This window comes from Wyeomyia smithii, chromosome 1 (assembly GCF_029784165.1).
Source record: "Wyeomyia smithii strain HCP4-BCI-WySm-NY-G18 chromosome 1, ASM2978416v1, whole genome shotgun sequence".
Taxonomy (NCBI): Eukaryota; Metazoa; Arthropoda; class Insecta; order Diptera; family Culicidae; genus Wyeomyia; species Wyeomyia smithii.
Window position 1 is genome coordinate 61,525,581 of NC_073694.1, and position 15,486 is coordinate 61,541,066.

The following is a 15,486-nucleotide window of genomic DNA, read 5'->3' on the forward strand; positions in this document are numbered from 1 at the left end:
CGCCACTTGGAGTATCGCATGCTTTTTGCGAGCGAGTTTAACAACGCTGCAGCAGGTATGTAAAAAAGCAAATTTACGCAAATAAATATAATAAAATAATAATAAAATAAATAAATAAAATAATAATAATAAAATAAACGCAAATAAATACAATAAAAGCAAATTAAAGCAAATTTGTTATTACTATTTATCAAATGTTTCATCTGACAAGAGTTTTAATGAATAAAAATATTCAAATATATCTGCGGTTGGGAGGCGTTGCCTTGAGAGGCCCTGGACGCAGACCGGCATACGTGACAAATATTACATACATATATTACAAATGGACGAAATTTATTAACATCAACCACAGTTACAACTATTCTTTTTTTTCTTTTCATGCACCTTTCTGCAACTACTATCACTGTTCCCTTCGACTATCCACTATATTCAACCTTGTCTTACTATACAGCATTCCAACGCAGAATTTATTTGAGTTACTATGCTGCGATGCCAAATCTAATCTCTCCACTGGTACAGCATGGAAAGTGTTTAAGCTCTGGGGACTTGGCCCTGCGGCCCCCTTCTGCACCCGGAAATGAAAATGAAAAATGAATAACGTCATCGCGTGATAACACCGTCTGGGGAGCTGTCCTGTAGTATCATACATACTTTGTGGTTCCCAATTCGACACATTCACGTACGCTAGCGCTGTTGTCGAAATACAAGACGCATCGAACTGATATCATCCGTGCGATGATTTAATTGAAATTTGTTCGAAGTGTTATGTCTGTTAGTTTGTGATTTAATGTTTCTTCCCAATGCGCTGAAATACGGAATTGAAATTATGTGACAGAGACATATGAAATAATACTATCTAAATCATTTGTGCTATAAACAGACATTTTTATCACCAACGTATGGTACATGATATATGGTATCTCCTATCTTTTGTGTTACTATCAATTCAAAAGGTTTCTTTATGTTTTTTCCAGTTGCAACGTTAAAATGCAGTACCTAGTTAAATAATCATCAATATTTTCATCAGCGCCAACTATGTGTTGAATAAAACTATCATTTGCCATTGTCACAAAAACGGTCAAAATATCGTCAAGTTTGCTGAATTAAACTGATTTCACCAATACCAATATATATCAATTACCCCTAACAGTTGGCTATTTACCGAAAAAGTACAGCCATCAAGTACGAAATTGTTACTTTACGAGCAAGTTTTAATCTTGCTTTACCCTCCATGAAAGTTTACCTACCAGTAGGGCTGTCAAATTATACAAGTTCGTACCTTTCTTCCGTGGCTACCGCACGCTACCTGGTTTTTGACGAAAGCCAAAACGGATTCAGCTACACACACTTATGCTTACCTGTGTTTTACTCTGTACAAAAGGGTAGGTTGTATTCGGTTCACGGGCACATTCCTCACAAAGCAGTACAACAGTGCAGTGGCGTTTCGTTAGAAAATATAATTATTAGATTAAGTTTGGAAAGCTTGTTGATTATATAATTGTTTAAAATGGAAGTGCAGTGAATGGCCACTCGATAAAGTGAGACAATCCTAACGACAGGGGGCTTGATATTTGTTTTCGAGCCCTTAAAATACCACGTTGTTAGGCACAACGCAAACATGGCTGCCGTCGCCATTTGTGACTTGGTTCTTATGCCGAAAAAGTTTGGGTTGGGGATGTTATATTTTGCTGCTGAGCAGGTGAGCTAAATTTTCAAAAGTTTGGAAATTGAAACAAATAAAAATTATTTTGCTTTGTTTGCATTTACTGTTTTATAGATAACTTAGCTGGAAATTATGCTGGCAAAGCATTTGAGTTACCTAATTAAACATGTCGGCTCTGGAAACTTGGTCTTCTAGTTACATCGGTCGACATAACTGATGAAAAAACTACAATGGTATGCTGGAAATTGGTACAGTAATAATTACTGGCACCATCAGAGGTGCCTTCAACTGTTCGAAAAACCGTAAAATCATCTTAAAATCTAAAAAAAAACTCTCCGTGATTTAAAAAAAAAATCGTTGCACAGGCAAAATTTGCACACGTTTTAGCACATACTGCGAATCAATAAGAATCTGCGTTCTGCAAACAAATCTGCACATATGGTCTGGCACGATTCCAAGTGTTTAAAATACAAACACGGTTAGCGCCGCCATTTTTGCTCGGTTTGAGTATCGTGCGTAAACCACGCCTGGCAAAAAAAATTGACAGGTAATTTGCAAAGCAAAAAATATAAATTAAGTAGTATTAAGTAGTATTTTGATACTGTTCTAATTTTTCACAGGCATTCAATCAAGGGTTAGGCGTGCGAAAGAAGATGGAGGCACCGTGCCGTGTCAATCATCGCTACCGGACAGCCGACACAAGGTGAACTGAAGCCGGAAACTACGGTCAGCTTGGTTTGTTACTTACTAGTAAGATTTTCGGGCTAAATTTTTTAGGTCACTTGTTCAATTTTCTATAACTGTAAACATCGTTTGACATCGTTTTGAAATGAAATCAAACGCGTTTATAGTTTTGGTAAATGATATACGAAAAACAGACTGTATCTCGATATAGTGCGGTTAGACGTAGTCCTACGTCAAAAAGTTAGTAACGGTTAACTGCATAAAGAGGCTTTGATAAATTTCAATTTTCAGTGTTCGTTACATTCAGAGTTCGTTTGTTCGCACTGCATTGCAGAAGACAGTTACCATCGCTTGAATCAAAACCCTTACGCCTGAACTACGAAAGATCTGTCTTTAACAGCATTAGCTTCGTTATATTTTCTTAACTATTTTCCAAAAATTACAATATGCAATACTAATTTGGAAAGATAACTTTTCCTGACCCAGTTTGTTTAACAGAAGATGTTTGAGAACCGTGATATTATCACTACGGAATATTATTTTTGAACACTATCCAGCAGCCGGAAGAATCAAGAATATCCGGTTCGAAGGGCCAAAATGTTGGGCTTAAAGCCTTTTTTCAACGGTGGCTTTTTCACTTATACTTCCAAGCACTTCATTCATTTTTTTAAACTACGTGCACGTTTGTCTGCCACCCGATCGCGGTCCTTAACGAATTGTTTCTCTCGACGGTTCATAGTTGTCTGGTGAACGTGAGTATAACTTGAAGAAGTCTATTCGTTATTTTCGTAGATTTCGATGGGAATACTAACTGTTGTAGAATTTAGTAAACGTTCAGCGTCAATGCAACCAATTCTATCGTCCGAATTTGATGACTGGCCAGAAGCCTCTGCAATACGCATGACTTGAGCGTAGTATAGCTGGTTCATGTTATGTATAAATGCTATATTTTCTGCGATTGTCATTGAAATACCAAACCAGTTGATTTCTTTATGACTACTTGCCTCTCACTTGAATTTCTCAATATTTTCTATTTCCTATTCGTATACTTAGACGTCGAAGTGATTGATACTGAGCCATGCTTCTGCAGGCCGGGAGGTGATCAAAATAACTTCATTTCTATGTTTGAAAGAGACAACAATATGATTCCGTTTATTGTCGGAAGGGTGTTCGCTGCCTCGAATATCAGTTGTCTTTTATTGACATTTGTGTCGGTCGGGTTGGTTTTTTGGACTGAGGACAACCTATAGATGGGTCGTATCTCCGTGCTTGTTTCCACTATTATTTTTGTGTCGCTTTCTGCTAATTTTTTTAACAATGACTCTTGCTGGAGTGTTTTCACTAGCGCGATTGTATTATTGTTTTTCACTATTGTCACTGTTTTTTTCGCCGATAGGCTTTCTAATGTTTCCCGTAGATTGTTCATTTTTTTTCATGTTGTACGTATTTGGTCCACTTATCTTCTTATTGTTCGGTCACTTCTCCACCATTACATTGGCGAGTGACACTGCACTTTTCACTACTTGGTGTGTTCTTAGTCTCTCGTGCCTTATCACTGCACGTAGAGGTATATACGCCAAATCTGCTAGCAGGAGTCCGATAGTCACATAGGCTAGTGTTGTAGTCGCTGTCGCGGTTTGCTCTAAGTGCGTGTTCTGTGCCACGTTATTGTTTATAATTTTAATCACTTCCTCGTGGACACCCGGAGGTTTCCCCGTTAATGGCACATCCCCATTCTAGCGTTGGAAAGTTCACTTTAGATTCACTAACTGTTTATTACTTTTGCACGGTTTCGTGCCACTGTTGTCGGTCGCCATGAGCCATGTCTCTGCATGCCGGGAGGTGATCAAAATAATAACTTCATTTCTATGTTTGCAAGAGTTGTCGATAGCCAGTTTGAGTGAACTCTTGCTGGGTCGGGCTTTATGTAAGAAATCATACATTTATTTTCTGTCGTTTCCTATTTATAGGTACATCGAGTATCATACTTCCTGATTGGGCTGATGTCAATAATATTTGTTTGGGTTTTTTCGGTAAATAAACATTAGGTCTGGCAGCCGGTACGGTATTCGTTGAGTGAGAGAGACACAAAGGCTTCTTTGGGTGCAATTATAACTTGCTGCCTGTACTATGGTTTACTAAGGGTTTTTCTGCTGTTGGCTGTCTATTATATTGTTACTGGTTTTTCCTATACTACCATACCAAATCGCTGTAATTTCACAATATTACAATATGCATTACAAATTTAAGAAAAAAAGGTTATTCGTTTGTCTACTGGTCTTTTTTCAGTTTGAGCTCGTATAGTTGTGGAAGGAGATTTTTGACTCTGTTGTAGAAGTCTGTGTATTCCATTGCACTACTGTACCACTTCTGATACCACTTTGGATTGGGTCTTCAACGCATCAGAATTTAATGCACAATTCTAATTATAAATTACCAAATCCATTAAGGGCGTTTGGTAATGATTGTAACTCAGCAGTGTGCGATCCCACTTCTGACACCATAAATGAAAAAAAACCTAATTGTCTTTTCGTATACTTGCACGTTGAAGTGATTAATATCAAATCGTTGTAATTTCACAATATTACAATATGCATTACAAATTTAAGGAAAACCGCGCTACCATCGAGCGATTTGTGACTTAATACATTGGTCAAGGAAACTGCATTCCTGATGTTCTGGGTCGTCTTGAGCTTAATTATAGCCCGCATGAGCACGTAAACTAGTACGAGCACTATTGCGGCTATCGTCACAAATGTTGTTGTTTGCGAACCGTGATATTATCACTACGGAATATTATTTTTAAACATCTTTCGCTTCCCGGAAACGTCAAGATTATCCGGTTCGAAGGGCCAAAATGTTGGGCTAAAACCGCTGTCACCAATATGTAGGGCAACTCCTGTTGCCCTATCAGGAATTGTGATACTTTGTGCGAAGAAATCTACACCGAACCACGAATTCCTGTACGCACGGTCACACGGCCGTGCGGAATCTCATTTACTTAACGATTGATTTTTGGCTTACATGTGAACTTACGGCTAACCCTAGAGTGTATTACGCGAGAGACAATTTCCCTTCGCGAAATCACTACCTATCCTCATTACCCTAATGGCATTTTCTCGGCCTGTCTCTATTTTAGAACACTTAATTTAAATCTACTGAGAGTGGTGCGCTCGTCACTCTATCTTGTTTACAAACTCACTTCTCGCGCGTCGATGAGTTACCGACCCATCAAGTATCCAACCTCGGGCTTTGTTTAGTTTTAATATAATTTGCTTACGGGTGTCGGTTTTTGTCACCCAAGCCAAACGGAGTTCGTTGGCCGTGCCAACGTCGAAAAGAATGCGGTAGATTAATGTGACGGAACCCTGTAGGCATCTACGGGACGCGCGGGGGCCGTTACACTGTCACGGTCGCCATGTGTGAGGACCTTCTATGTATAATAGTGAAACCTACTCTTACAGGCGGACTTAGATAGATTCGCGGTGCGCTTGGAGGTTTCTCAACCTTCGCTTCGCAATAGTCTTTAGGCATAAGCCATCAGGGTTGCATATTGAGTAAACTTACTTCGGAGTAGTCGGGCTCTGAGTGAGTCATTGAAGTCTCTCTTAATGACGGTTTTCTTTTTTACCTAAACATACGTGAACATTTATTAACATTTACTCAACGACAGCGGGGGTGACGAGTGAGAACGCATTCTTTTGCATTGCTTCCGGTGATAGCTTTTAGGATAATGAACAAACATTATTGATATCCGCTTGGGTCGGTTTATTTATACTACCCAAGTTGTTAAACACAGGATGTTTGTCAACCGTGATATTATCACTACGGAATATTATTTTTAAACACCTTTCACCAACCGGAAGAGTCAAAATTATCCGGTTCGAAGGGCCAAAATGTTGGGCTAAAAGTCTTTTTTTTGTATGTGTAATCGTTCTGTTACGGTCGCCATGTAGTAGTACGGTTCTACCATTGAAACTTTCGCACGTTATAGTCATATTTGGACACTGAGATTTATTTCACTGATTTCACTGATTACAAAACGGTGTTTCAAAAGGTACACCTCGTCGCAGATTACGCCTGGAATCTTCTTATATTATCTTTTATCTATATTCTTGTTTTATTGCCTTTGCTATTTCCCTTAATTTTTGGATAGGCATTTAGCAAGCAATAAAGAAAAAGTATGTCTTTTATGTATTTACATATATATTTTTGTTATAGTCATTACAAAAGTTGAATATTTTGTATCGTCACCTTTTTTCCCACTTATTGTTTCGGGCCTCAATGATGAGTTAATGATGAGCTTACCGATCCTGGGCCTTTTTAGTTTCTGCGCCTGCTTCTGGATGAATTCTATGTCCAGTTGTTTCCGGACTCCCCAATGGCAGTTAGCTTGTCTCTGCTGGTGCTGCTGACCCGAAGCTGGTTGGTCACTAGTTGATTTCTGTCTGCTGCTAGCTCGGCTAACGTTGCCTGATGTTCTGCTTTTACTCTGCTATCTCGTTGTTTTTTCATTCTGCATAGTGCCTCAGTTTTAAGTCCTTTAATATAGCACTTTTTCCCCGATAACGTTTGGATTTTACTGTGCTGATCCGTTGCTTCGTTAGTATGCGGCGCCAAATATCGTTCCGCCGATTCTGAGGATAAGCGCCTTGTGGTGCGTTATTACACCAAATTTTGTGGACAATAATAAGATTCCGTTTATTGTCGGGGGGGTGTTCGTTGCCTCGAATATCAGTTGTCTTTTATTGACATTTGTGTCGGTCGGGTTGGTTTTTTGGACTGAGGACAACCTATAGATGGGTCGTATCTCCGTGCTTGTTGTTTCCACTATTATTTTTGTGTCGCTTTCTGCTAATATTTTTAACAATGACTCTTGCTGGAGTGTTTTCACTAGTGCGATTGTATTATTGTTTTTCACTATTGTCACTGTTTTCTTCGCCGATAGGCTTTCTAAGGTTTCCCGTAGATTGTTCATTTTTTTTCATGTTGTACATATTTGGTCCACTTATCTTCCTATTGTTCGGTCACTTCTCCACCATTACATTGGCGAGTGACACTGCACCTTTCACTACTTGGTTTGTTCTTAGTCTCTCGTGCCTTTGGGTTTGGGTTCAATTAAAATCACTTTGCAATCCGATGATTGCAGGCACTGTCGGAACGGTCGCCATGAGGGTTGTTTGGTTGCTATTGCGAAGTTGATTATATGATGTTGAATTCGCGGCGGACTATGAAGAAAGTGTTCTTTCCAGCAATTGCCGTCTGGTCGTAGGGTTGAAAGTTGAAATACAACGATACTTAGTCGCTGCTACACTTTACTGCTGGAGTAGTCGACCTTCTGGTCGAACTCCAAACAAGTAATCATAATTTTATTCAAATCAAGATTTCCTTGTATAGCTAAACATAGGTAAACATTTACTTTTATTTCTGCGACAACTAACTCACATTATTCGAATACTCATCGAATCTCTGGTGTCTTTTAGAACAAGTGGGGGATGTCCGACTGCTTACCAACAACTGGAATTTCTCAATATTTTCTATTTCCTATTCGTATGCAGAATGATCAGCCAGCGTGATTGATACCAAAACCATTGTAATTTCACAATATTACAATATGCATTACAAATTTACCCCAAAAAAAAATTGTTGCGGTGATTTTGGTTTGGCTTTCGGATAGCATGACTTAACTCGAGTTGTTCGAGTTTATATATATATATATATAAGCTAATCGCGTGAGCCATTTTTGCTTGATTTTGTAATTTTTCGTACTTTAATAACAGCCTATACACCGTGTATAGGGCTGTCGCTATTATTAGTGCTAGCGCAACGTACGCTAGCATCGTAAGTGCTTCAGCACTTCGCGCTCTATGTTCGATTGTTTTTGCACTTCCTATGTTTATTAAATTCACTAGCTGTTCTTGTGTTATGCTATTTGGGGTCGACTGTTCGTTCCCCATTTTTCCAGTTTGGTGGTAGGCTCTCTTTTTTCAACTTTTATACTTTGGTACACTCCATTCAAGCACACAGTTCTCGTTCATAAACGTCGATTACTTGAGCCATCACAATGTTTGCGAATCGTGATATTATCACTACGGAATATTATTTTTAAACACCTTTCACCATCCGGAAGAGTCAAGATTATCCGGTTCGAAGGGCCAAAATGTTGGACTTAAAGTTATGTTGAATTGAGTAGTTTTCGGTGTAGCATTAAGTAACATTCAGTATGGAGGTTCGTACTAGAATCATTTTTGTTTCATTTGTTCGTACAAACATCCGACGGATTGCGACATTTCGAAAACAAATTTATGACCGCGACTTGTATTTCAATTTTTGACATGTAAACAAAGCGTGCTCTGATTACACGACTAAAAAAAAGTTCACCCGTTTGTGTGTAACAACGTGTTAAATGTTAATGATAGCAGCAAGTGACCGCCCTTGTTGGTCAAAGTTTCAATTTTACTTACTTTGAGTTTCGATTTTATTTATTTTAATGTGTTGAAACTTTGCTAGCACTTCAATTGTTGCAATAATGTCTGGTATATTTATCAAATAGCACGTGTTTTTTGTTTTTTAAATGTTCATGCATTTTTCACTTTTCAACTTTATAGTTAAATGAATAATGCATAAATCGACATGTTATTAGGGGGCTTAAAAATGTTATTCAGGGTGGTTATTAATTAACCATTTATTGAAATTGATCTGTTTTGTCTGCTACAGTATCTCCCCATTCTTAACTCAACTTTCTTAGAACTGTTACTTATTAGTGACGATGCCAGCAGAGTGGCTAATTTTATGAAATACGGAGCGCATCCGCTTGTCACGGTCGCCATGTTGCAGCAAAGTCGTTTCGCCACGTGATATTATCACTACGGAATATTATTTTTACGAACCAGTATCCTACGTGTCTACGGAGGCAGTTATCCGGTTCGAAGGGCCATGTTTGGCGCTTGCCGCATTTTATTTCTAAGAGTTCTTTTACACCCAAAACAAACGGAAAAGATTTCATACGATTTCTACGTTTATTATTTCTTTTTCAATAACAATAAACTATTCATTTAGGCGGTACAATCAAGAATCAATTTGTTAATCGATTCTAAAGCGGTTCGAAGTCGAATCCCAAAATTAAAGTTACATATGTGGTAGGGGCCTGAACGCGCACACTTTATTGATAACGGTTTTGTGCAGCCAGTCGGACTACGCACACTAAAACAAAATAAACATCGGTCGTTGTTCGACTTTCAAGTGCTTATTGTGTCTTTTGGTTGTGATTTAGGTCACTCTGTTGGTGGTCTGATATGTTTCACTTAGTGAGGGAAAACCCAACTACTTTCTTCGAAGTCCCAGTCGGGATTAATTTATGGAAATCGAACTTAATTCTAAGTCACTTCTTGGAGTCTAGCGTAAAGTTTTTTGTAAGTCTCTGCAAGTAACGCCGCGCTACGTGGTTTGAGTGAAAAATGTATTTCATTGATTTACAGTGACGGCCACATTAATAGTTACCTAAAAGCATTCTTATGTTTTATTTTGTTTTAGTGCATACTTATACGTTTGTTTGGAGGATACCAACCCTTTAATTTCACAATATTACAATATGCATTACAAATTTAAAAAAAAATGTCTATTCGTGCCGCTGCATTACACACGCTCTAGCTATTCACACACGCCTAGGCTCACTTGACAGTCATCCGCTCTTTGCGAAGCGGCTCATTGAATAAAGTGAAAGTTGATTGTTAGGCTTCGGCGGGGGATTCGCGGCGGACTAGATAAGGGGATGGTCTTTTTCTGCAATTTCTGCGACAACTGAGGTGACGAGTGAGAACGCACTTCTTTGCGTTGTTTTTTGGCGATGGGTTTTTTCGATGAAAAACAAACCTTATTGTTATGTGCATGGGTTGCGCTATGTGCTGAGTTGGTAGGTAGGGAAATCATAGGGCCATACAGAAGGTGTGGTCCGTAGGGAATTCCGTTTGTTGTTGTTCATCGGTTTTACCGTTGCGCTACTGACTGACGCATTTGTTAACATTGATCTTTTGAACACCACTACGTTCTGTGATACTTATTTCGGAAAACTGGAAACGTACAGTCGCCCACACAGGGGTGCTCAGTTTGTACAATTTGCAAAAACGTATGTTCTTTTACTGAATGATTTATTTAATTTTTTATCATTTGTAACATTTTATTTCCAGTTTCAGTTTTATTTACTGTTACTTGTTCACCGACCACCGAGGGCTACAAATTCATTGCCACACGGTCGCCTTATGATATAACTTATTTGAACTAGTGGATGCTGTAGCTTTAACAAGCGAACGCTGAAATAAGCTTTATTGCTGTGGGCAGTTGCATTCGTTTATATTACGAGATGGGGCTTGCTAACATGTGCATTCCATAGCCACTCAAATTCCGAAAAAAATCCTATTAACATACTTGTAAATTTAGTTTGAAAGATACTAACACTTTTAATTTCACAATATTACAATATGCATTACAAATTTGAAAATACTACCATCTTGCTGGAGGCAGTAGTAATCGTCTTCAAACAATTGTTAATGGTACATCTTGTCCTTTGTAGCTTTGGTAAACCCATGAACCACCTGTTTTTTGTACGGTGTATGTTTTAAATCCTTGCGCAGAAGCAGGCGGATTGATTCTTGGTTCATTTTAAGGTTCCTGGCCAGCTTCCGTGCAGATTGGGCGGGATTCCGGCGAATCCGGTCTCGTATAATCTTTTTCAGCCTTGGAGTTCTCACAGACCTTGATCGTCCAGATCGTGCCTTGTTCTCGGTGCCTCCGGTCTCTAGGTACCGATTTATGGTCCACACACTTAGGCTCACTTCACAGTCATCCGCTCTTTGCGATGCGGCTCATTAAATAAAGTGAAAGTTCGAGGGTAGTCTTGAAGGTAGATTTGGACCGGAAAGTTCTTTCACCAGGCAGTAACCATCAGGCCTTAACCGTACGGGCTACAAGTGATAACACTTTTACTTATAAGAGTAGCCGAATGATTTACAGTGACGGTCACATTAATAGTGACCTCAAAGCATTATTATGTTTTATTTTTTTTTTTATTCTCACTTATTTTCCGTCGGTCTAGTTCCGCCACTGTTGTGGCCAATCACCGACGCCCAGGGAGGCGACTCCACACCCAGGACCCTAACTCACGACCCGTTTATTAACGGACCGGCGCCAACGGCTTTACTTCCTCATGCGATGGAAGGCGTGATCCCAGAGATTTTTCGCCTCAGAAAATCTCCCGGTGTCGGCTAGGATTGAATCTAGCCCAGTTGGGTTGGTTGTGAGTGGATCACGCCACCTCACAACCATCGACACCTATGTCGGCGGTGGGATTCGAACCCAGGCGTCGAGCGTGGTTGGCGGAGACGTTACCAACCACACTAGGCCCCCGCTCGTGTGTTTTATTTTGTTTTAGTGAATATTGATACGTTTGTTTGGAGGATACCAACCCTTTAATTTCACAATATTACAATATGCATTACAAATTTGAAAATACTAATTATCCATGCCGCTGCACTACACACGCTATTAGCACATTCACGACTAGGCTCACTTGACAGACATCCGCTCTTTGCAACCCACACCAACCCCTAAGGGGCCATCCACATACCACGTGGACAGTATTGGGGGGGGGGGGGGGTTGGGTAATGTCCACGGTCCATACAATTTTTTTAGAATTTATATGGACAGTTGTCCACGGAGGGGGAGGGGGGTCAAAATCGTTAAAAATCTGTCCACGTGGTTTTCCTAATTGGTTTTCCGGTCACTTCTCCACCATTATATTGGCGAGTGACACTGCACTTTTCATTACTTGTCTTGTTCTAAGTCTCTCGTGCCTTATCACTGCGCGTAGAGTTATGTATGCCAAGTCTGCTAGCAGGAGTCCGATAGCCACAAAGGCTAGTGTTGTAGTCGCTGTCGCGATTTTCTCCAGGTGCATGTTCTGTTTATTAAAACTAAACTAACTAAACTTTGGACTAGTGCCGCTGCACGAGTAGCCATTTTTTTTAAACACGTTACCAGCTCATGTACGACTAGGCTTACTTGATATACAGCTGATAGTATCTACCTTCCAATAAGTTAAAAAAAAATTATTTACTGGTAATGATTTGTTCACATTAGTTGTCACGTCTGACTTCACTGAATGTTTAAATTAGACTAACTAAACCTGTTCTCCTAACTGATTGATGTACTGGATACTGAGCTGTATCAGGTGTTCCTGCTGTTTGCCGTCGTCTATGGTGGCTCGTGTGTTGCGTCAGGACAGTGCATCCGGTGCGACTGTTGTCGGTGTCCAATGATGTCCATGGATCGAAGCATGAAATATGTGGTTTCGGCGTCTATTCCACGATCGTTTGAATATCGAAGATATATGACCCGTTCGGTAGACCAGTTGTTCTTTATACGCAGGATGAATTCGAACTGTGATATTATCTCGAGAGGATATTTTTCCGTTCTCAAGGTGTTTGTTTTTATTACCTGCTTCTTCAAGGTGTTTGTTTTCATTTTCTTCTGAAGTTGGTCGAAATTTGACATCAAAACCAGCTTAAGCATCAGAGTTATGAAGCATTTCGAGGATATTCGGATTTTGTAGGATGTTCGGACTTAGGCATCTACACTTGGTTAGCGTTCAAACTCGAATGAATCTATATTTCAACCAAATTGGTGTCGGGGTCTGCGCAAAGCGACAGAGCACGTGAAACCCGGGTAATCATGTTAGTAAAACATGTTTACTGTATTTATCGAGTCAATAATCTTGCTGGCGTCTTAAATGGTTTCTGTTCGATTTTGGGAATATAAGCCGACGAGTCTGCACTATCCTAACGTTCGTGTTTCGACTATCGAATTATAAATCGCGTTGGCGTTTTGCTGGGCTTCGGTCACTTGGCACGGTCGCCATGTAAGAAATTTAGAGAAGGTTTAGAGCATGTGAAGCATGAAAATAACTTACGGTCGCTTGCGCAGCAAGTGATACATATTTTTTGCTATTGCATAATTGTGCTGTGTCTGAGGCGGATGATATTTATCGAGACTAAATGACGGTACCTACTAGTTGTCTCGGCCCCTCACTTTCGTGAGTTTTATCTAGTAGTCCTTTAATCCTCCGGCTCTGGAGTCGGAGCGGGAGGAGCAGTTGGGACCGCGTTAACACGGTCATGATTGTTCACGAGCTTACGCATAAGCTCGACACGGTCGGCCACCGTCGTTCCCTCTAAAAGGAGATCACGGATGGACTTATCACGAATAAAACAAAACTCCAAGGGGACATAAACCCCGACGGAGTCAGTCAATACGGTATCTTTTACGAACCGCATATATTGTGCAGATGATTTCATACTGCACTGGATGGCGTTTTACAATACGCCGTATTTTCCAGCCTTGAACTTATAATAAATCGTCTCAAAATGACGAAGTTCGGCTCCACAAAAATAATCCGAGGCGTCAAAAACATACACATCGGAGACAAAGTGTTGGGCTAACAATATATATAATATAGTAAGATAAGAGCTCTATGTTCTACTTTCTTTACAGTGTTATTAAAGAATATCGCCACGGCAAAGATCAAATGAATATAGATGATAACGTAAGAAAAGGCCAGTATTATGAAAGCTGAAATAATAAATATAGTCAACTTGAATCTAGAAAGCTGACAGGGCCGTCACCATAAATTTATAAAGTATCAACCAAGATAGTATTTTGTCAAGAATAATTAATAAAAAATTTTCATCTTAATTAATATGGGGTAATTTTAATTCGGTCTTGATTAGATCGTCCAACAACTCAAAAGGTCCTGTTGAGACCACTACTTCAGCAAATATGAAAAAGACGAGGAAAAAGACACAAATTAAAATCAAAGGGTTAGCTACACATTTGAGTACCGTATAAAAAACGATATCAAAGAATGACCTACGTTGTATGGTCAAACGACGACGTGAACGAGCAATCGAACTATGCACCATTCTAACGAATTTGTTCGAATTTGTTTCCCTTCGGATTTGTTTGTGTTTATTATTCGATATAACTGGAAAGATACCAACCCTTCTAATTTTCTCGATAACATCAATGCTATTCTGCTTGTACCATTTCAATACATTCCGGGCGTAAAGATAAAACTACCGCATAGTCGTATAATCGTTTTCTTCACCCTTTGCACTTATGAAATTGAAAGAGCATTTATAATCATTATTCTTAAACTGTGGAGAAGGGCTTGTTATGTCTTCAACCGGTATCGCAAGCTATGGTGGACTTATGAAAAATATCCTCCAGCTAGGGCCGGCATTAAACAACACAGTTCCTTTGTGTGTTCAGAATAGAATGCTTTATTCTAGTCAGCACGGCTTTTTATATTATTTACAATTATTGCACTTTGATTTGGTTAGGCTGGTCGCAAAACATATGATAGCGGGAGCATCGCACTCATTCGTCGTTCACTTGTATGGATGATTCACATTGGCGATAACTTTTACAATTTCAACGCGTGTGTTTTCGACTATCGAATTATAAATCACCACCTGGCACGGTCGCCATGTAACAGATTTGGAGAAGTTTTAGAGCATGTGAAGCATGAAGGTAACTAACGGTTGCTTGCGCAGCAAGTGACACAGATGTTTTGCTTTTGCATAATTGTGCTGTTTCTGAGACGGATAGGCTTTGGATTTGCTTATGTTAATGTTTCGATATTGCTGGAAAGATACCAACCCTTCTAATTTTCTCGATAACATCAATAGGGCGTAGTGATAAAACTACCGCATAGCCGTATAATCGTTTTCTCCACCCTTTGCACTCAATAAACGCCATGGGAACACTAATCGAAACACGATTATGGAACTTTTCGCAACTGTACACGATTTTGCTGGTGTAAGATGTCCTTTTAGAACATCGGATGGAGAAGGCTATTTCTTTCTATTCAGTAACCGAACTAGGGTAGAAGACTACCGGTTCAGGCTGAAAGAACTTAGTGAGACAGTTGCTATCATACCAATTGATTTGTATTCAGTAAATTTCTTCCTTATATATGATTTGTACATTTTTGCTTAAACCTATCCTAATAGTAAGTATGAGCGAGACCTCTGGACTGTGTGGCTATATGCAAAGGGTATAGAATGCTGCGTCAGGTCATATTTCGG

At 39.5% G+C, this 15,486-nt stretch overlaps 1 long non-coding RNA gene across 1 annotated transcript; it reads left to right on the forward strand.

The window, feature by feature from the left end:
* Window positions 1-1,303: 1,303 nt before the first annotated feature.
* LOC129718143 (uncharacterized) lies at window positions 1,304-11,964 on the forward strand. The gene is made up of 3 exons (XR_008726811.1): window positions 1,304-1,699; window positions 1,778-2,210; window positions 2,284-11,964. It is a non-coding gene; the product is annotated as an uncharacterized LOC129718143 (long non-coding RNA).
* Window positions 11,965-15,486: the final 3,522 nt, after the last annotated feature.